Source organism: Jaculus jaculus, chromosome 10, assembly GCF_020740685.1.
Source record: "Jaculus jaculus isolate mJacJac1 chromosome 10, mJacJac1.mat.Y.cur, whole genome shotgun sequence".
Lineage (NCBI taxonomy): Eukaryota > Metazoa > Chordata > Mammalia > Rodentia > Dipodidae > Jaculus > Jaculus jaculus.
The window spans coordinates 58,905,152-58,927,287 of NC_059111.1; the positions used below are offsets into that span (position 1 = coordinate 58,905,152).

Below are 22,136 nucleotides of genomic sequence, written 5' to 3' on the forward strand. Positions count from 1 at the left end.
AATCCATGGGGGAATAAAGCAGACTTTGAAGAACAGGACACTCCTTCAGCACTGGGGCCACTTCAAAAGAGTCTACATTCTTCTTGTTGCCCCAGTGCAGGTCAGCTAGCCCAGTCTCATAGGTTGTAATCTCTCAGTTGCAGCTGAACGGGCAACAGTTCACCCAAAGATTTTTCTTTCTGTGCCATATCACTCTACTCACACCAGTTCATTTCTACACAAAGCAACCCTGCACAACTTTTCAGGACATGAGCATAAGAGCAAGCTTCTCACACAAACTGCTAGCCCGGTTCAAGCAAAGCTCTTTCTCACTCTCATAAGCCAAACCTCACAGTCCATAGTTCTGACCAGAATAATCCATCGAGCTGTACTTACAGCACTGCAAGGCATCTCTTAGGCCAAGGTTTCAATTCCTTTCACTTTCCTCTTGAAAATCAGCTCCAAAAAGGCCAAAGGCACACAGTCAGGTGTCCAGCAGCAATCCCACTCCTCGGTACCACTTTACTGTTGCAGTCCGGTTCGCATTGCTGATAGAAATCACCCAACAAAGAGCAGCTTCTGGGAAAAAGAGATTTATTTTGGCTTACAGGCTCGAGGAGAAGCTCCATGATGGCAGGGGAAAACAATGGCATGAGCAGAGGGTGGACATCACCCCCTGGCCAACATAAGGTGGACCACAGCAACAGGAGGGTGTGCCAAACACTGGCATGGGGAAACTGGCTATAAAGCCCATAAGCCCACCCCCAACAATATACTCCCTCCAGGAGGTATTAATTCCCAAATATCCATCAGCTAGAAACCTAGCATTCACAACACCTAAGTTTATGCGGGACACCTGAATCAAACCACCACACCATCATACCCGGGAGGAGCCACAGCAGGCACCAGTCACCATCACCACAACCATGAGCAGTGTTGCAGTCTGGTTCCGATTGCTGGTAGAAATCACCCAACCAACCACCCAATCCCACAGCCAAGAGCAGCTTGTGGGAAAAAGAGGTTTATTTTGGCTTACAGGCATGAGGGGAAGCTCCACGATGGCAGGGGAAAATGATGGCATAAGCAGAGGGCGGACATCACCCCCTGGCCCATATAACATGGGCCATAGCAACAGGACAATGTGCCAAATACTGGCAAGGGAAAACTGGCTATAATACCCCTAAGCCCGCCCTCAACAATACACTCCACCAAGAGGCTTTAATTTCCAATTGCCATCAGCTGGGGAACCTAACCTCCAGAATACCTAAGTTTATGGGGGACACCTGAATCAAACCACCACATTCCACCCCTGACCCCCATAAACTGATATTGATACATGATGTAAAATACAATGCATTCAGTCCAACTTTAAAAGTTCTCATAATTTTATCAATTCCAATGATGTTCATACATCCCCATAGTTTAAGATCTTTTACCTGAGCCATAATACCAAAACAATCCCCCCCCAAAAAACCCATAATGGCACATAATAAATATTCACTGAACTAAAATATGGCACTGGGCATAGCAAAGAAATATTCAACCAATACAAGATTTAAAACAATCAGGGCAAACTTCAAACTCTGTAGCTTCAAGTCCAACAACTCTAGCCAGTGACAAATCTCCAAGTTCAATAATTCTAACCAGCAACAAGTCTCTGGCATTCCAACTTGCCCCTCCAGATAGGCTACTCACAGTCCTGGAAAACTTCATCAGGCCTAGCAGCTTTCCTCAGCAGCCGTCTCATGGTCCCAGCATCTCCACTGGGTCTCCACTGCAATCTATGGTTCATCCTCTCGGCTCCATCAGGTCTCCATGCAGGCAACCAGCAAACCTGCTTCACACTGCCCATGCCATCTCAAAACACAAGACCATGTTGCAAAATCAATGACCCCCCTCTTTCCTGCATTTCTTATACTTCACAATACCAGGTAGGGTGCCAATTTGTTAATCCGGGGGGGGGGGGGGAATAAAGCAGATTTGAAGAACAGGACACTCTTTGAGCACTCAGGCCCCTTCCAAAGAGTCTACGTTCTTTCTGTTGCCCCAGTAGAGGTCAGCTGGCCCAATCTCAATGGTTGTAATCCCTCAAACAATATGCAGGTGAATGGGCAGCAGTTAAGGCTCAAATATTTCATTTTTCCTGTGCCATATCCCTCTGCTTATACCAGTTCATTTCTATGCAAAGTAACCCAGCACAACTTCTCAGGACCCAGGTATAATAGCAAGCGTCTCACACAAACTGCTAGCCCAGTCCAAGCAAAGTTCTTTCTCACCCACATAAGCCAAACCTCACAGTCCATAGTTCTTACTGCAATCAGGTCTTTCAACTCTGACAAGAATAGTCCATCAAGGTGTACTTACAGCACTGCAAGGTGTCTCTTAGGCCAAGGTTTCAAATCCTCTCACTTTCCTCTTGAAAATCACCTCCAAAAGGCCAAAGCCACACAGTCAGGTGTTTAGCAGTAACCCCACTCCTGGTACCACTTTGTTGTTGCAATCCCAGTCCTCGGTACCACTTTACTGTTGCAGTCTGGTTCACAGTGCTGGTAGAAATCATCCAACCAAGAGCAGTTTGTAGAAAAAAGGGGTTTGTTTTGGCTTACAGGATTGAGGGCAAGCTCCGCGATGGCAGGGGAAAAAGATAGCATGAGAAACGGACATCACCCTATGGCAAACATAAAGTGGACCATAGCAATAGGAGGGTGTGCCAAACACTGGCAAGGGGAAACTGGCTATAAGACCCATAATCCCACCCCCAACAATACACTCAACCAGAAGGCTTTAATTTCCAATTGCCATCAGCTAGGGAACCTAGCCTCCAGAATACCTAAGTTTATGGGGTACACAGGAATCAAACCACCACAAGCAGTGAGGCCGACACCAGCAGCTGCCTCCATCCCTACCCTCAATGCCACCAACACCAACCCTGGCACCATAGGCAGTGGCACAGGGAGTGGTGCCTGAAAGCTCAGCCCAGTGGCACCTGCCAGTGGGGACAAAAAAGGTCATCGCAATTTTGGGAACAGTAAAATGGTTCAATGCAAGGAATGGATATGGTTTCAATAGAAGTGATACCAAGAAAGATGTATTGTATACCAGACTGCCATAAAGAACACTCACCTGGAGAAGTATCTGCAGTGTAGGAGGTGATAGACCATGGGGTTTGATGTTGAAGGACAAAAGGGTGTGGAAACAGCAAATGTTCCAGGCCCTGGTGGAGTTCCAGTTCAAGGCAGTAAATATGCAGTAGACCATAACAATTACAGATGCTATCCACATCATAAAGATCCTCCCTCTGTAATGGGGAAATTGAAATTCTGGGGTGTTTCCTGGAACCCCAAGCCCTGAGTTCATATCTGAAAACTAACCAAAGAATTGGCAATTCCAAATGCAAGAGAATGACTTTTTAAGTACTATATTTTATTCAGATTTTACAAAGGAATGTGGAAAGGCGAAGGCTGAAAGGTAAGGTGAGACAAAGTGGGGAGTAGAAAAATACACCATATGGAGCCCAAAAGCCCATGTGGGCCACATGCAGCCTAGGAGTCCACGTGACCAGATAGGATCTGGGGAAAAAACATGGAAAGTAAAGAGAAAAGAAAGTTCAAGGAAATCCTGCCATGTGAGGACCTGGCAGAGATAAAGAACCCATGTGGAGAGTATGGGCTAGAGGGACCACCCAGCTGGGCATAGCCAGCCCAGGCCCAGCAGAGGGAAAACTCACCCAAAGCTGGAAGTTCCCAAGTGATCTGAGAGCCTGTCCTCCCCTTGCAAAGGTATTTATAACCTTAGGATGGTGGGTTGTCTTTGGGCCCAGATAAACCAGAGGGCTAGCTGGTCGGTTAGGACTAGGGGCTATCCCAGGAAGATATTAGCTTAACTTGACCAACCATGATGTTTAAATTCCATGAAAGACCTCTCTCCCAGGAAAGGTCCTGACTGTTTGTGGCAAAACAGTTCTTTGGAACTAGGCAAGAGATAAGAAAAACTTTCCTGTTCTTTTCACTTCCAGGGGTCCAGTCACCGTAACTCTACCCTCCTTCACCTCCATGTAATTACCAGCAAAATTATCAGAATAGTGAAAGTGGAGAAAAGAAGGAAGGATTGGAGGTTCCCACCTTACTATATGAGGAGACCCTATGGGCATGGACCACAATATCCCACCCTCCTGTACAGGGAGCAGTGATGGAGGGTGCCAACAACTAGGGTTTAGGAGAACAAGGTAGGCCAGTAAGATAGAATATGTATTTGGGTTATAGACCATGATTCCTTGCCAAAGACAGACCAGAGAGGATGGCAGTGATGAGGACAAGGAAAATCAAGCAGATGACACCCAAGGTCAGCAGCCACCTCAAAGTTGGTACCACTGCAACCTTAATTACCTATGCAGACACCCAGAGAACCCTAAACCACAAGATGGCAAAGAGACAAAAGCAGCCAATCCACCAGCTGAAAAGTCATCCACTCCTGAGGCTGAGCAAGGTGGGGTTGAGGAAATGCCAGCTTACCACTTTTACCATCATCCAGTTTAGTCATCCAACAAGAAGAAATGTATATGAAATTCCATCAAGAAGAAATGAACAAAAGATTGGACCTGAAGTGCTTGCTTTTTGCCCATTGACCAAATAAACTAGAATTATCTGCATTGACTATGCAGCATTGGGTTTTTATTATTTTTACCTAAATATGTCTCTTTTGGGTAATGACAGCTGTGCATGTGTGTGTGTGTTTTAATAGCCTGGTTTTTCTCAATGCACTTTTAAAGGTTTTTAAACTGTTTCATTATCTGGTCAAGTCGAGATTTTTAAGAACTTCATTTTTAATTTGTAATAAAAAACGTTTACAACTTGATTTTTTCAACAACAAAAAAAGTCCTTGATTTTTTCAACAACAACAACAAAAAGTCCACAAACAGCAAGCACCTGTTAATAAAGGTCTTAAACAACATCAAAAAAAAAAAAAAAAAATTTAGCCAGGCATGGTGGCACACGCCTTTAATCCCAGCACTTGGGAGGCAGAGATAGAAGGATCATGGTGAGTTTGAGGCCACCCTGAGACTATAGTGAATTCCAAGCCAACCTGGGCTACAGTGAAACCCTACCTCAAAAGAAAAAATATTGTAAAATCAGGCAGTGCATGGTGGTGCACGCCTTTAATCTTTAATACCAGCACTTGGGAGGCAGAAGTAGGAGGACTGCAGAGAATTTAAGGCTGCCCTGAGACTACATAGTGAATTCCAGGTCAGCCTGAGGTAGAGTGAGACCCTACCTCGAAAAAAAAAAAAAAATTTTTTTAAGCTGTAAAATCAGGATCACTCGGGAACTTCTATCTGTGGGTTACTTTATCCCTCTGCTGGGCCTGGGCTCTGTAGGCCTAGGCCCAGGCCCAGCCAGGAGGGTCTTGGCTTAGGCCCTAGCCCAGGCCCAACTGGGAGGACCCCCTCACCCTAACTCTCCTAATGGGTTCCTTATTGCCTCCAGCTCCCCACATGGCAGGAGCTCCTTAAACTTTCTTTTCTCTTTTCTTTCCACACTTTTCCCCCAGGTCCTCCACGTGGAATCACTAGCCATGTGGGTACCTTGCCTTGTCTCTACTTTCCTCAATAAATTTAATAATTTAATAATTATCCTCAGTTTTCTTTTTTTATTCAATTTTTTGCCTAAAATTAGAAACAAACCTAGGGCTTGGGGTGCAAGGATGTTCCCTTAGCACTCCATTACATTTGGCGACTCTAATGAAGGGGCAATCTTGAAAAAGAAAATTATGATTATTATATTATGAGAGAATATGGGAAGCACATTTTCTGGCCGTTAGCATGACTTGGGTTCTCTCCAATTTTTGCAGCTTGCTTTCTCTTCTGGTTGGAGTCTAAGAACTCTGGTTAAGCTGAGGTGAATGAATGGCCTTGGCCAAGCAGGCGCAGCTACTCACTGTGGCTTTTCAGCCTGGCCTGCTCCAACCTTCTAGGATTGGAGCCCTATTGAAATGCTTGATTGCCTGAGGCCAAACTGGGATGGCACCAGGTGGGGCTCTTTTGTAAAGGTGACAACTTTTGTAGGGAGATGCATTGGGTTGAGCTTCTCCGACCCCAAGGCAGACCTCCTCCAGAGCTTGGGAGTTGGTTCTGCCAGACTGAGGGGGAGAGCCCTCATGGCCACATGGAGACTCCAGAACCAAAGACCCCTGATCTGAATGTGCTCTAGGTTTTTTGGGGTTTTGTTTTGTTTTGTTTTTTTCCTTTTTCCATTATAAGCCACTGTGCCACAAGACACATGGCTGCCTGTGGGAGAGTTGAGAGGAGGGAGGGGAAGATGGAGCTCTGACTCCTGCTCTGGGAGCTGCCCCTCCTATGGCACAGGCTTCTGCCCAGTTCAATTGGAGACTAGAGGCTGCACCTCTGGAGAGCCACCAGCCAGAGACTGTGGGTCTCTGGCCACTGAAATGAGGAGGAGACTGAAAATGCTCCAGCCACACCCAGAGCCCAGATGCTTGGCTGGAAAGGTTTTTTGTTTGTTTTTTAACAGGCCTGGATCCCAACCACATGCCTCTTCCCTCCTATGGAGCTGAGGCCTGCCGCTGTGTCAACTGGATACAAGAAGTAACCACACTGTCTCTCAGAAAATACAGAAACACAATGGGAAAGACATGGCTAATGGTACTCACTAACTGCTATGATTTTCTGCTAAAGGGCTCTATGACTAATATATCTTTATATAACTGTAAATAATTTATTCATGCAGGTATTATAAACAATAAAATGAACTAGGCCTGATGGCACAAGCCTATTATCCTAGCTACTTGGGAAGCTGAGACAGAAGGATCACCAATTCAAGGTTCCAATGTGAAAGCCTGACTCCACATTTTTAAACCACATGACTGTTAAACTGCTTGGTAAAATAAGTACATAATTTTAATTGGAACTGTACCTGGTATTTTCTCTTTTGTTTGTGCTTTAAACAAATAAGATGTTGTTTATAGACAACTTTTGGTTTCTTTATTAATACAAATAGTCCAACAGGTCTCTCTTAAAATTTTTGTTGTCATTTGATTTATTTCAAGATTTCTTTTTCGGTTTTTGTCTTTAAAAGTCATATTTAACTAAAGCCTATGGTGAAGTGAAATTTTTTGTAAACAAAGCCATACTTTGTTACATAATATCATACATATAATTACTAAGTTTATTATTGTAAATGACAAAATTCTCTCTGAGGTGGTGACTCATAATTTGCCAGGTATTTTAAAAGATTATAATATCCTGTTCCTTAAAAGGAGGAGGCAACTGGCCTGAGTTCCAGGCCAGTCTGCCTCAAGACAAAAAACAAAATTTGTCTTAGTTACTCCTAGTAAAAGCATTTCCAAGTGTGTTAGAGGTAGTGATAAGGATTATCCCCAAAATGCTTGCCATGTTTTGCCTGTATTCATAGACTTATAACTTAAAAGTGTATTTCATAGAGTTTATTAATAGGAGACATCTCAAATCAATGGGTTATATAAAATCTATAGATATATACTAGTATTATAAAACAAGTCTTGTTGTCAGGTAGAGATGTTTGATGATATAACTGCTAAGGAAGTTGTAAGTTTTTCTGCTAAGGCTGTTTCTCTACAATAAGTTGGTTAACTCTTTGATGCTAGACTACTTGCTTCTTTGTCAGTGGGTCATAAGATAAATCAATTTGGTGTAGTTTCTCTTCATACTCTTATAAGAAATATGGTTAATTCTACTTGCTTCTTTATGAGTTGAGATGAGATGATTGAAGGAACTGGGAAGGAATTTTTCAATGTGGATATAGAATGCTTGTTAAAAATGGCTTTCTTTGAGTAGAACTTAGATCAGAATGTTAAAAGTATGTGGATGAAGATATGCATATGTAAGAAAGATGTAGGAGATCTAAAAAGACCAAATTTTACCTGAAATTAATTTCCTTTTATAAGGAACAGAAGGCTAATTTTCAGGCTAAACATAGATAAACACTAAAATTAAAGATTTTTCAACTTTTTTCAGACTCTTAAGGATGCTCTAAAAGTTTTATATAGGACATAGACTCAATATAACTTCAGGTTACATTAGACACCATTGATGTCCTATGCTAGGTGGGTCACAAAGTCATAAGCACAGTTGTAATTCACATTCTTTGGAGGTCTAACCAGGTTAAACATAGACAAGACCCTATCACCTTATGTATTGCAAATGGGTAAAATTAATTTCCTAGGTAAAAACAAACAACTTCAAAATAGGATAAGGAATGTCAAGATGCTTAGTTCGTTTCCTTTTGTCATTTCCTTTTGCTCTTGCTTATTGTTATATGCTCTTTAAAATCATAGAAAGCTGGGCTGGAGAATGGCTTAGTGGTTAAGGCATTTGCCTGTGAAGCATAAGGACCCAGGTTCAATTCTCCAGATCCCACATAAGCCAGATGCACATGGTGGCACAGGTGTCTGGACTTTGCAGTAGCTAGAGGCCCTGGAGCACCCATCATGCCCCGCCCCATCTCTATCTCAAATAAAAAATAAATAAAATATAAAGTCACGGAAATCTGGATTCTGGAAAAAGTGATGGTGCCCCCTTTATCTCAGACCCCATGCAAGTTTAAGTCATGTGTCCCCAGACCCTGTCCAGAGACAAAATGGCCAATTGTCTCTAATGAGGAAAAGAGAATGGCAAATAGCATATAACTTCATTTCTCTTTATAGTTCCTCTCCTCTGAACACTAAACATCACATCTGTTAGATGAAATTTCTCAGTAGACCAAAAGGTTAAATAATAAGTAAACTGAGTCAAGGTACTTGATGAGGTTACCAACTCCTTACATAAGACAAACACCAGACTTACCTAAAATGTATATCAGAGTATAAACAGATATGATAAAAAGGCATCAAGTAAATGATGACTTAGTATTTAAGATGCCTGCTTGGAAGTCTAAGGACCTAGGTTCAATTCCCCACTATCCACGTAAGCCAGATGCACAAGGTGGTACATGTGTTTGGAGTTTGTTTGCAGTGGTTAAAAACCCTGACACACTCATCTGTCTCTCTAGTATCAACAAAGGGTAGGATTCCTATATTTAAAGTAATAAAACCAAAAATTACCTTTAAAATAATACCCTTTAGTCCCGAGACCATTCTGAAACATTTGCAAATGGGGTGATTCCAGGCTCCCACAGAGTGGAGAAGGAAAAGTGGTCCCAGGAAACCCATCCCCCAGAAGGGCATATTGGCTGTCAAGAGAGGAGTAGACACAGAAGTCTTCACACTTGGGCCTGTCTTGCCAATGACACTGCTTATATGCTGTGATGTAAGACACATGCAAGGCTGAAGGTACTTGAGCTTGGGAGCTGGCCAGGAGGATGAGCACAGATATCCTGTCCTGGATCTTCCTTGCTTCCAGAGGAACATAGGCCACACTATGTACCCATGCTACGTGTTTGATTGGGGAGAAAAATGGGAAATTTGGGTGAGGAGTCCTGTAGGAAGGAGATAAAAGATCCCTAATTTCTTCTCCCAAAGGTGGTTGGAGACATTCCTCCCTTCTACGAGAAGATGCAAGCCAAGATTGGGCATAACCTGACTCTAGACTCTTCTTTCACTTTTCTCCATTTTATTTCAGATGAGACAATTGGCTTCCAAACCCAAAAGTCTCTTCTAGCCTGTCTCCTGAAATCCTGGGCTCATTCAGATAATACAGGGAGAACAGGAATCATCCATTACTTCTCTCCAAAGACTAAAGGAGACAATTAGAAAACATACTAATGTAACTCCAGATACCATGGAGGAGGAAATTCTTCTTAAAGATAAATTCTTACTGGATGTGGTGGCACATGCCTTTAATCCCAGCACTCAGGAGGTAGAGGTAGGAGGATTACCATGAGTTCGAGGCCACCCTGAGACTCCATAGTGAATTCCAGGTCAGCCTGGGCCAGAGTGCGACCCTACCTCAAAAAACAAAAACAAACAAACAACAACAACAACAACAAAACAAGATAAATTCTTAAGTCAATCGACACCTGACATTTGTAAGAAATTACAAAAATTGGTAGTCAACCAAGATAAGAATTTAAGATAGTTGCTCCAGGTGGCAACTTTTGTTTTATTATAATCAGGAAGCCAAGAAAAAGAAAAAGGTACCAGAAAGGGAGATAAAGAAAAAGGATAAACCGGGTGTGGTGGCCCACGCCTTTAATCCCAGCACTCGGGAGGCAGAGGTAGGAGGATTGCCATGAGTTCAAGGCCACTCTGAGACTACATAGTTAATTCCAGGTCAGCCTGAGCCAGAGTGAGACCCTACCTCGAAAAACCAAAAAAAAAAAAAAAAAAAAGAAAGAAAGAAAGAAAAAAAAATAAAGAAAGAAAAAGGATAGATGTCACCAGGACAATATGATGGTAATGGTAATGGAGGTTGCTCAGGGAAGGACCCCTTCATTTAAACATTTAGTTGGATAAAATCTAAAATATGTTTACTTGATGTCATGGTTTTAACCAGTAGAGAAACTGAGTCTTATTAGTTAAGGCCTCACTCATTAATAGCTCACTGATGCTAATTTGTTATGGTTTAGGGGTCAGAAAAACTGCCTTTAAGCCAGGCATGATGGCTTATGTCTTTAATCCCAGCACTCAGGAGGCAGAGGTAGGTGGAGGGCCATGAGTTCAAGGCCACCCTGAGAATACATACTGAATTCTAGCTCAGCCTGGGTTAGAGTGAAACCCTACCTCGTAAAACAAAAACAAAACAAACAAACAAAAAATATTGGCTTTACGACTCTCAGTAAAGTAAATTAGGTTCCTCTATTCATCAAGGTTTTAACTATTAGAGAAACTGGGCCTTTAAGATAAAGGTTCACAGATAAGTGTTTAATTTCCAAGGTATGAGGTACTGATACTTAAAGACATTGTGACTTTAAAGATAGCTTCTGGGGCTGGAGAGATGATTTAGTGGTTAAAGGTGCTTGCATGCAAAGCCAAAGGATCCAGGTTCGATTCCCTAGGACCCACATAAGCCAAATGCACAAAAGGGTGCATGCATAAGCCAAATGCACAAGGGAATGCATGCATTTGCAGTGGCTGAGGCACTAGCATACCCATTCTCTCTCTCTCTCTCTCCCCTTCTCTCAAATAAATAAATAAAATAAAATATATTAAAAAATAATAGAGCCGGGTGTGGTGGCACATGCTTTTAATCCCAGCACACAGGAGGCGAAGGGCTAGAGAGATGGCTCAGCAGTTAAGTGCTTGCCTGTGAAGCCTAAGGACCCCAGTTCGAGGCAATATTCCCCAGGACCCACGTTAGCCAGATACACAAGGGGGTGCACGCATCTGGAGTTGGTTTGAGGTGGCTAGAGGCCCTGGTACACCATTCTCTGTCTCTCTCTCTCCCCCTTTCTCTCTGTAAATAAATAAAATAAAATAAAATAAATTTTTAAAAAGAAAGAAAGAAAACAAAGATGATCTGACTTTCTATTTCTATCTCTTCTCTAGATCCCGAGAGAGCTATTTTTCCACAATCTGGATCCATCCTGGGAGGAAGGTCTTTATAGGATTTAAACATTGTGGTGGTCAAGTTCAGCCCCCAGAACTTGGTGCCAGGGTTAATTTCTTCTTGAGACAGCCCCTAGCCCTAACCAACCAGCTGGCCCTCTAGTTCACCTGAGCCAGAATACATCCCACTACCCTGAGGTTATAAATATCTTTGCAAGGGGAATGAAGGCTCTCTGATCACTTGGGAACTTCCAGCTATGAGCAAGTTATTCCCTTGGCTGAACCTTGGCTGGCTTGGCCCAAACCCAGGCCCAGAAGGGAGGGGCCCTTAGCCCTTAATCTCTGCATGAGTTTTTTATCCCTTCTAGCTCCCCACATGGCAGGAGCTCCTTGAGCTGTATTTTCTCTTTTCTTACCACACATTTTCCCTCAGGCCCTCCATGTGGGATCTCTAGCCACATGGGTGCCTTTCCTTGGATCTACTTCTCTCAATAAATATAACAAATTTTTTTTGAGGTAAAGTCTCACTCTAGCCCAGGCTGACCTGGAATTCACTATATAGTCTCAGGATGGTCTCAAACTCACAGTGAAACTCCCACCTCTGCCTCCCAAGTGCTGGGATTAAAGATGTGTGCCACCATGCCTGGCTAATAATGTAATAATTATCAAAAAAATTGTAAAATAATAAAGTTATATGCAAGGTGTGGTGGCATACACCTTTAATCCTAGCACTGGGTGGCAGAGGTAGGAGTATCCCAGAGAGTATGAGGCCAGCCTGGGACTACAGAGAGACCCTACCTGGAAAAAAAAAAAAAAAAAAAGACCTGTGCCATACACAGAGCAGTGGTCAGTAGTCAATCCTGTAGAGCACTAAAGGACATGACATTCCACCTGGATTTAGACATGTGGGTTGCAGCCCCATGGCCTCCATGCAAACCTATGTTAGGAGCTGAGTCCTCAAGGAGTACTATCCCTGTAAAAAGCTAAGATGGAAATTATGCCTCTAAAAACTCTTTTGTTTTTCTTATTTTTTGGTGTTCTAAAGTAGGGTCTCACTCTAGGTCAGGCTGACCTGGAATTTGCTACGTAGTTATGTAGTCTCAGGGTGGCCTCAAACTCATGGCAATCTGCCTACCTCTGCATCCCAAGTGCTGGGATTTTTTTTTTTTTAACTTTTTGTTTATAATTTTTTTTTTGTTCATTTTTTATTTATTTATTTGAGAGCGACAGACATAGAGAGAAAGACAGATAGAGGGAGAGAGAGAGAATGGGCGCGCCAGGGCTTCCAGCCACTGCAAACGAACTCCAGATGCGTGTGCCCCCTTGTGCATCTGGCTAACGTGGGACCTGGGGAACCGAGCCTCGAACCGGGGTCCTTAGGCTTCACAGGCAAGCGCTTAACCGCTAAGCCATCTCTCCAGCCCTTTTTTAACTTTTTATTGACAGCTTCCTTAGGTATAGACAATGGACCATTTCCACTCCCACTCTCATTCCCCACTCTCAAATCCACCCTTCATTGAATCCCTCACTTCTGTCCAATTAATCTGTAGTGATGTCATCATCTTTTCCTCCTAGTATGAAGGTTTTGTGTAGGCAGTGTCAGGCACTGTAAGGTCATGAATACCAAGGCCATTTTATATCTTCAAGATTGCATTGTAAGCAGTCCTCCCTGCCTTTGGCTCTTACATTCTTTTTCAATAGGCATCACACATTACCTAGGAAGGAATTAGGGAAACTACAAGCCAAGATCATGAGCAGGAAGTAAAGAATTCACACATTATGGTGACTGAATCATAAAGCAAAAATATACACTGGGGAGAGTTCCGCACCTATATCAGTTCTAGTTTTTTTCTTTTCTGATTGTAACAGAATATGAATTCTGCGTAAAAGTTTTCTTAGAAATTTTAACTATATAGAATATAGTTAAATAGTTGTGCCTTTAGACCCAGCACTCAGGACGCTGATGTGGGAGGATCACTGAGTTTTAGACCTGACTGGACTAAACAGAAAGTTCCAGGTCAGCCTGGCTACAGTGAGATTCTGCTTCAAAATAAATAAATAAATTAATTAATTAAATAAAACATAGTTAAATAAATAAAATATAACTGGAACTTAGTAAGATTAAAAATTAAATTAAAACATTTAAAGCTTTGTGACCTAATAAGGGTATTAAGAACCTTGCACTAAAATTCACAAAGTTTATTTTTAAGTGAGAGCTTCACACAGAACCTGACATATTTTTACCAGGGTTATATCAAATAATTTACTAGTTTCAGTTTATAGCACAACTTATAACAGTTTTGCTTCCAGGTGATAGCATATTGATTAGAACTAAAAAGTTAAATCTATATTGAGAGTAGAGACAGAACATCATAAAACTTTATACAACGCTGGTTAGAACAGTCCCCAGAAGTATAAAAACACATAACTACTTGCATCTGAAATTATTATAATTATAATAAAGTAATTACCATCTCTAATTACCCTGCATCGTGATGAGAACACAAAATTACATATCATTTATTCTGCTTAAGGCCTTGGAAAATTTATTATCAAGAAAAACTTCTTAAACTTTCAAACTTAAAAGGGAATTTTTAATTATCTAAATAATTCCATAATTATTCTAAATGATAAAGTTTGATCATCATAGTTAGGTTAGAAAAGTTCTATATTACAATGACATTTTATTTTTTTAGCTTTTTCCAATGTCATTTTAAAATTAGAGCAAATATTAAAAATAAAGCAGTTCCTTCAGTGTGGACCTGGTACCTCTCTTGTGAAGTGGCAGCTAAGCAAACACCACCACTCACCATGGCCAATGGAAAAACCCAAGGAAGGAGTCAAGCCTGAGAACAACCATTATATTAATTTAAAGATTTTGAGGCAGGATAGTTCTGTGGTGCAGTTTAAGATTAAGAGGCATACACCACTTAATAAACTCATGAGAGCCTATTGTGAACAACAGGGTTTGTCAATGAGGCAGATCAGATTCCAATTTGAAAGGCAGCCAATCAATCAAACCAAAGAATCACCTGCACAGTAAATACTAAAGGATGAAGATACAATTAATGTGTTCCAGCATTGACAGATGTCTACTAAAATGGAAACCTGCTACTTTAGTCCTGGAAATAATACATTCTCAGTTAGAATACCACAATTTGATTCCAACACATCCTGACTAATACAGTATAGTTTTCTTTATTATAGTTTCACTGTAGCTCAGGCTGACCTGGAATTCACTATGCAGTCTTAGGGTGGCCTCAAACTCATGGTGATCCTCCTACCTCTGCCTCCCAAGGGCTGGGATTAAAGGCGTGCGCCATCACGTCCTCTTTCATTTTTTAAACTAAATGGCCAATGTTTTTGTTGACATCAAATGGAGATGGTATTGGGAAAAGTATTGGGAAAAGCACTGGTTCTGTGAAAAATATCCCCTTTTTCAATTAGTGGCATGCTCATTCAGCTCTTTTCTTTAGATTCCATTATTTTGCTCTCATTGTTTTAACAACAACAACCAAAAAAAGCAACATAAATATATCCATATATACCTTGTTTCATTGGAGAATTTTAATGTTTTACATTTTTTACTGTAAAACAAAGGGCAATTTTACAACTTTTTGTACACAGCTGTTACATATCAGGCAATCCGTCTTTAAGAAGGGATAAATTTCTCTAAAAAATGAATCCTATGGGCTGGAGAGATGACTCCATAATTAAGGCACTTGCCTGCAAAACCTAAGTATCCAGGTTCAATTCCCTAGAACTCAGGTAAGCCAGATGCACATGGTGGTGCATGCATCTGGAGTTTGTAGTGACTAGAGGCCCTGGCACACCCATTCCCTCTCTCTCTAATAAATAAATAAATAAATAATTTAAAAAAATTAAGGACTGGAGAGATGGCTTAGTGGTTAAGGTGCTTGCTTGCAAAGCCTAAGGACTCATGTTTATCTCTCAGGTCCCACATAAGCCAGACACACAAGGTGATACATGTATGCAAGGTTGCAAATGCTCACAAGATGGCCCACACGTCTAGAGTTTGACTCTAGTGGCTGGATACGCTGGCATGCCAATCCTCTCTCTCTCTGTCTATTTCTCTCTCACACACACACACATAAAAAAGCAGTTTGCAAAATGAATCCTAGATAGTTTTCTCTTCAAATTAAGTGTCTTATGGTTTAAATAAAATTATTGTTTAAAATGAAAAAATAAAATAAAATAAAGCAACATAGCCAGGAGTGTTTGTGCACACCTTTCATCCCAGAACTCAAGAGGCAGAGGTAGGATGATTGCTGTGAGTTCGAGGCCAGCCTGGGACTAGAGCAAGACCCTACCTCAAAAAACCAAAAACAAGGGCTGGAGAGATAACTTAGTGGTTAAGCACTTGCCTGTGAAACCTAAGGATCCCGGTTCAAGGCTCAATACCCCAGGACCCACGTTAGCCAGATGCACAAGGGGACAAGGGGACGCATGCATCTGGAGTTCATTTACAGAGGCTGGAAGCTCTGGCGCACCCATTCTTTCTCTCTCTCTCTCTCCCTCCCTCCTTCTCTCTGTCGCTCTCAAATAAATAAACAAACAAAAAAAAATTTTAAGGCAGGCTTATTATTGAACCAAAAATTTCCTAGTAAAAGTTACAGCCCATATTGGGATGCAACAGGGACAAAATAATTAGTATAATAAAATTATCATGCCTCGCAAGTTTCATTACAGCTTGCAATCAACATTAGCAAAAGTCAAACAGGAAAGACAAGAATATTAAAAGGAGTGTGAGTTGAGCATGGTGGTGCACGCCTTTATCCCAGCACTCGGGAGGCAGAGATAGGAGGATCGCCATGACTTCGAGGTCACCCTGAGAATACAGAGTGAATTCCAGGTCAGCCTGGGCTAGAGTGAGGCCCTACCTTAGAAAACAAAAACAAAAAAAGAGTATGAGAAAGACTCACTAAAATATTTTTGGTGCGTGCTCTTGCTGCGTGACTCTAAACCTTTGCTGATTTCCTGCTGGGATTCATTGTTTCCATGATTCCTTGCTCTGTTGTGCATGCTTTCTCATGGAGGTTCTGTGCCCCTCCAGGGAGGAAGATCCCTCTCCCTTGCTATGGGATGGACTCTGGATCTGGCCACGCCTCATGTTCTCCTGTCATGAACATCAATATGCCCATTTAAGTTGTTTTGAAATGAATTGTATTTAATGAAGTTCAATTATATTAAATCATATCATACATATCTTCAGTCTGTGTAAGACAGCAAGATCTCAGAGGCCTCTTTAAGTGTCTCTATTGAGCTGGCTCCCCACCCTGGCTCTGAGAGGTCGACATGACCCTCAACTTTTGATTTGTCATCCTGTCTTTGCTCCATCGTTTTAGCTCCTAATATACGTCCTGTACAAAACTATTTTCAGAACAATACTTAACTATTATTTGCCCTTTTCATTTTCATTTTCTCACAAGTAAAGAGCACAGTTTCCAGAAACAACATGTGAAATTGCAACAGACTGCATACAGAAACAGATAACACAGCTGTCCTCTGTTAGGCCAATTGCTAAAGGACCTTGCAAGCAGCTCACATACCTGCAATCCCAGTACAAGAGAAGCTGAGGAAGGAAGATGGCAAATTTGAGCCCAGATTGAGTTCACCTAGCAAGATCTCATTTCAAACACCACATTGACGAAAGAGGAGGAGAAGAAATAATTTGTAGATGTATTAAATAATGTCATTCTTCTCATTATTTGTTTTGGAAAAGAGGATAGTAATTTTCCATAAAAATATGCTGTACATGGGGGTTACAGAGATGCTCAGTGGTTAAAGTCACTTGCTTGCAATATATAAATGCCCCTAGGTGATTTTTTTTTTTCCTGCTGCATACGAACATGAATAACCCATGTTTCCCATGAAAAAGTACCTGTAACAGAAGCAAATCATAATGCAGTACTGTGGTTCTTTGTTATGTAGTAAATTGTTTTTTCAATAAAAAGGAAAGAAAGGGAAGTATTTAAATAGAAAAAAAAAAAGGCATTTGCTTGCAAAGGCTACATATCCAGGGTTCAATTTTCCAGCCCTCACATAAAGCTGGATACAAAGGGTGGCATCCTACTGTGAGCTCAACACACCTACAATGGGTTGGCAGCAGCAGAGCCAGGAGAATCCCAAGCTTGCGGGGCCAGCTAGTGTGTTTGTTTGCAGTCTGGTTCATCCACAGCAGCAAGAGACCTTGCCTCAAAAGGTGGAGCAGAGAGACGTTATAGTTGTCCTCTGACTTCCACATGAGTGCTGGGCACTCACCCACATGTACATACATACACACACACACACACACACACACACACACACACACACACATTTTTTTTTTCAGGTATGGGCTCAGTATCCCTTTGGCTGACCTGTAATTCACTCTGTATTCTCAGGCTAGCCTTGAGCTCACAGCTAGCTATCCTCCTACCTCTGCCTCCCGAGTGCTGGCATTAAAGGCACACTACACCCAGATCTTCAATAATTTTCTTTTTGGGGGGGGGTGTTGAGGTAGGGTCTCACTCCCAACCTGGCCTGGAGTTCGCTACGTAGTCTCAGGCTGGCCTTGAACTTGCAGTGATCTTTCTACCTCTTCTTCCTCATTACTGGAATTAATGGCATATGCCATCATGCCCAGAGTCCTTCCTTTCTTTTTCTTTTGGAGACAAGGTCACACCACAGTTAACATCACTAGGTAGACCAGGCTGACTTGGAACTTGCAGCTATCCTCCTGCCTCTGCCTCCCAAATGATGAGATTACAGCCAATGTGAATGTGTGTCCCCTATCTATTTATCCGATATTTATTTAATTTCAAGGGGAGAGAGTGTGTGCACTAATGGGTGTTCCAGGGCCTCTTCCTTCTGCACATGAACTCCACACACATGCACCACTTTGTGCATTTGGCTTTATGTGGGTTCTGGGGAATTGAACCTGGGTCATCAGGCTTTGCAAGCAAGCACCTTTAACAGCTGGGCCATCTCTCCAAATTGCCACAGGGATTTTAAATTAAGGTTAAGCTTCCTACTTAAGTCTCCAGAAGCCTGCTGGAGGAGGTATCACTGGGGAAGGGGGGTTGGTTGATCTTGTACTCCAGCCCTAAGGAGTGTTCAGAACCAGTTTGAGCTCTGACTATTCATGTTTGCTGGCTGTTGGTTACTTCTCTGTCTGCTATGGATCTATGGAAGTGAGCCTGCTTCTTCTGCTCTAAGGGAATTTTCTAGAAATCTATAAGTCTGAAATAAACCCGTTCCTCCTATAATGCTTCTTGCTGGATGTTTGTCAGCCAGCAACAAAAAAGTAAATGCAGCAGTGCCTTTTCATCTATTGAAGATAGGAGCTAGGCTTGCAGATTTAGTGCAGAAATAGTTAAGACAAAGTCACCATTTTGGAATTAAATCCTTTTTTTTTTTTTTTTTTTTTTTTTTTTTTTTTTTTTTTTTTTTGAGGTAGGGTCTCACTCTGGCCCAGGCTGACCTGGAACTCACTATGTAGTTTCAGGGTGGCCTCGAATTTATGGTGATCCTCCTACCTCTGCCTCCTGAGTGTTGGGATTAAAGGTGTGCACCACCAGGCCTGGCTTAATCCTGTTCTTTCTTTCTTTCTTTCTTCCTTCCTTTCTTTCTTTCTTTCTTTCTTTCTTTCTTTCTTTCTTTCTTTCTTTCTTTCTTTTTGCCTACCTAATCACCAATCTTCTACAATCCACTGGGTCTTTCCCATAAGCATATGCTTGACATATGCATATGTTGTTTTCTCCCATTCCCTATCTTGAAATATCTCCTCCTTATATCTTACCTTATTCTGTGATGTCCATTCCATTTTTGTGTACATAACTAACAATATAATAAAAAGAAAAAGCTGGGTATAGTGGTGCATGCCTTTAATCCCAGCACTTGGGAGGCAGAGGCAGGAGGATCTCCATGAGTTCAAGGCCACCCTGAGACTACACAGTGAATTCCAGGTCAGCCTGAGCTAGAGTGAGACCCTATCTTGAAAAACTGAAAAAAAAAAGAAAGAAAAAAAGAAGCCATGTTGGTACCATCATTAGCCTCTTCCATGTCCTTATTGGGAAATGTGGGTCATGCATTGTGGGGTAGCCATTAGCTATGGGGAAGAGGCAATGTCTCTGTACATAATATCCCAATTTATAGCTGTAACAACATTTCTGCCTCTTCTTCCACGAATTTCCCTGAGCCATGATGGGTTCGTTTTAGGTCTACTTCAGTGATGAGGTGTTGAAAGCCTCTGGGTTACTGGATATCTGGTTTGATAGGAAGTGAGTGTTCTCTGTGTCTATTGTTATGCCCAGAGCACAGAGTCCCCAAAGTCCACCAAGAGTCTGACACATGTGCAACAGCAAAGAGCTTTATTTCAGGCTTAAGCTCAGGCTCTTGACTTCACTAATGCAGTGGATCCATACAAGAGCCCTGAGCAGCAAGGGGGCAGGTATTTTATAGGGATTTGAACAAAGAAGTAGGGAGAAGTAGGGGAATGGTTACATGATTGGTTGATTTAAGCAATAACTGCACTTGTATTTTTCTAATAGGCTTAGGATACTGGTGGGCAAAACTGATTAGGTAACCTTTATTGTAATTGGCTATGTGTATCTGAGGAACTTTAAACAAACTTATTTTAAGCAAACTTTATCTATGACCACAGGAGCGCATGGTGCAGATAGTCTATTCCCCCTTATCAGGAAACTGACCTTGCTGAGAAGCAGAAACTTAGGCCTATTGATGATTCTGAGGCTTATTATGGCTTCCTGAGTCCTTCATCTATCTCCTTCACCTTTGTGCTGGTACCAGGTGTTAGGTCAAGACAAAAATGGAGTCACAGGAGGAGGGTGACAGAGACATAAGGAAGTGGGTCATCCACATTCATCAAGAAACCACCCAGCCATCATTCCTTCCTCACCTAACAATGCCCCAGGTCCTAGGTTTTCTGCCTCCTTATCTCCCACTTGGTCACTTCTGGTCTCACACCCTATAGCCAATGTAAAGAACAAAGGAGTGCCTTCCCTTCCTCACCTTCCCCCAACTGAAGAGCCCTATAAAGTGCACTATCTGTGGAATCTATAGTTGGCTGTTCTGCTCTTGAGAGTCAGTCCCAGTAGCATGTGTTTTTCCCAAATAAAAGCTTCCATCTTTGCCTCACAGTGGTCCCCATGGACTTGGTCACTCCTGAACCTTACATCTGGTGCCCTGACTTGGATAGGAAGGCTTCTGATTGCCGTCTTGGGTGGCCAGACCTCCTTTCCACTGACCAGACCACTGAGCTGCCATTTGACTCACTGAAGGCTTCAGATCTTCTCTGTCTGATACAGGCTCTCACACCCACCACGATTCAGCCTCATGGTTCTTCCCTTCTCTGTCCTCCTTGGTAAGTGTCCCTCTCAGGTTGGCCTGCTCTCAGGTTTTGCCCCTCCTTGTGGAAGCCAGGCTATACCCCTTGGTCATTAGGCCCCAACCCCAGGTCTGGAGAAAGACACACTCTCAACACCTCAAGTCTATTGCTCTCTGGTCTACCATACCATAAGGGGTGCCTTTTGGTTCAGTTACCATCTTGGGACACTTCCTCTCCCTCCTGAGCTCTCATCTTCCACTGCCAGCTGCTTTTACCATTGGGAGCACAGTTGCCCTCTTCGCCCACTAACAGGCTAAAAAGCCTACAGTAGCAACCTGCATGGCCTCTGCCCACATGGGAGGTGCAGGCCCCATTCTTCCTAACAGGCCGGGGGGTCATATTGGTGTTCTGTGTAAACCCAGCTTGAGCCCTGGTTTATTTTTATCTCACCCTTGTTTTGCTCTTTCCTTGTCTCCTTAAGAATTTAAAGCCTCTTATGGGTATCATAGCCAGTTTCCTCTTGCCAGTGTTTGACACACTCTCCTGTTCCTGTTGTTCACCTTATGTGGGCCATGAGGTGATGTCCACCCTCTGCTCATACCATCATTTTCCCCTGCCATTGTGGAGCTTCCCCTCGAGTCTGTAAGACAAAATAAACCTCTTTTTCACACACACACACACACACACACACACACACACACACACACACAAAGAATTTAAAGCCTCTACAACTCTTGGATGACATCTTTCTCTGCAACTCTGCTTGGCCACATCCATAAGCTGGACAATGGGTCCAAATGGCCTGAGAATGATACTTTTGATTTCCAAATTCTCACTGATAAAAAAAAAAAAACTGCCAATGTACAGGCAAATGGTCTGAAACACCCTATTTTTCACTCTGCATGCATGCCCTTCTCTCTGCTCTACCTCCTTTTCTCACCAGGTCCTTCTAGCCACCTCGCCCCAACAGCTCCTCCAGCACCCTCAGCCTCTCCTGACACCCTGCTTGGTAACAAGGTTTGATTTTAGTCTCTGGAGTTGTAAATAGAATAGAAATTTAAAATGGGAATGCATAACTTCTGAATAAATGAATGAATATATGAAGGGAAATGGTTGTCTAGAGTCTATATGAAAAGTGCACTTGAAATGGATGGGCATGTGTTAATATGTACGTGGCTCACAGCCCTAAGGCTACAGAATGATTACTGTTCTGAGTAGTGCCATTTCATTGTGGGGATGTTTTCCACCAAGCCCACTGTATGAGACAGCATAGCCAAGTTTTACTGTTGAGTGTCCCCCAGAAGGAACACTAAAAGTAATTAAGATCATAGGG

General features: G+C 42.3%; 1 pseudogene; it reads left to right on the forward strand.

The window, feature by feature from the left end:
• Positions 1–2,607: 2,607 nt before the first annotated feature.
• Positions 2,608–22,136, forward strand: part of LOC123463963 — a 42,883-nt pseudogene continuing 23,354 nt past the window's right edge.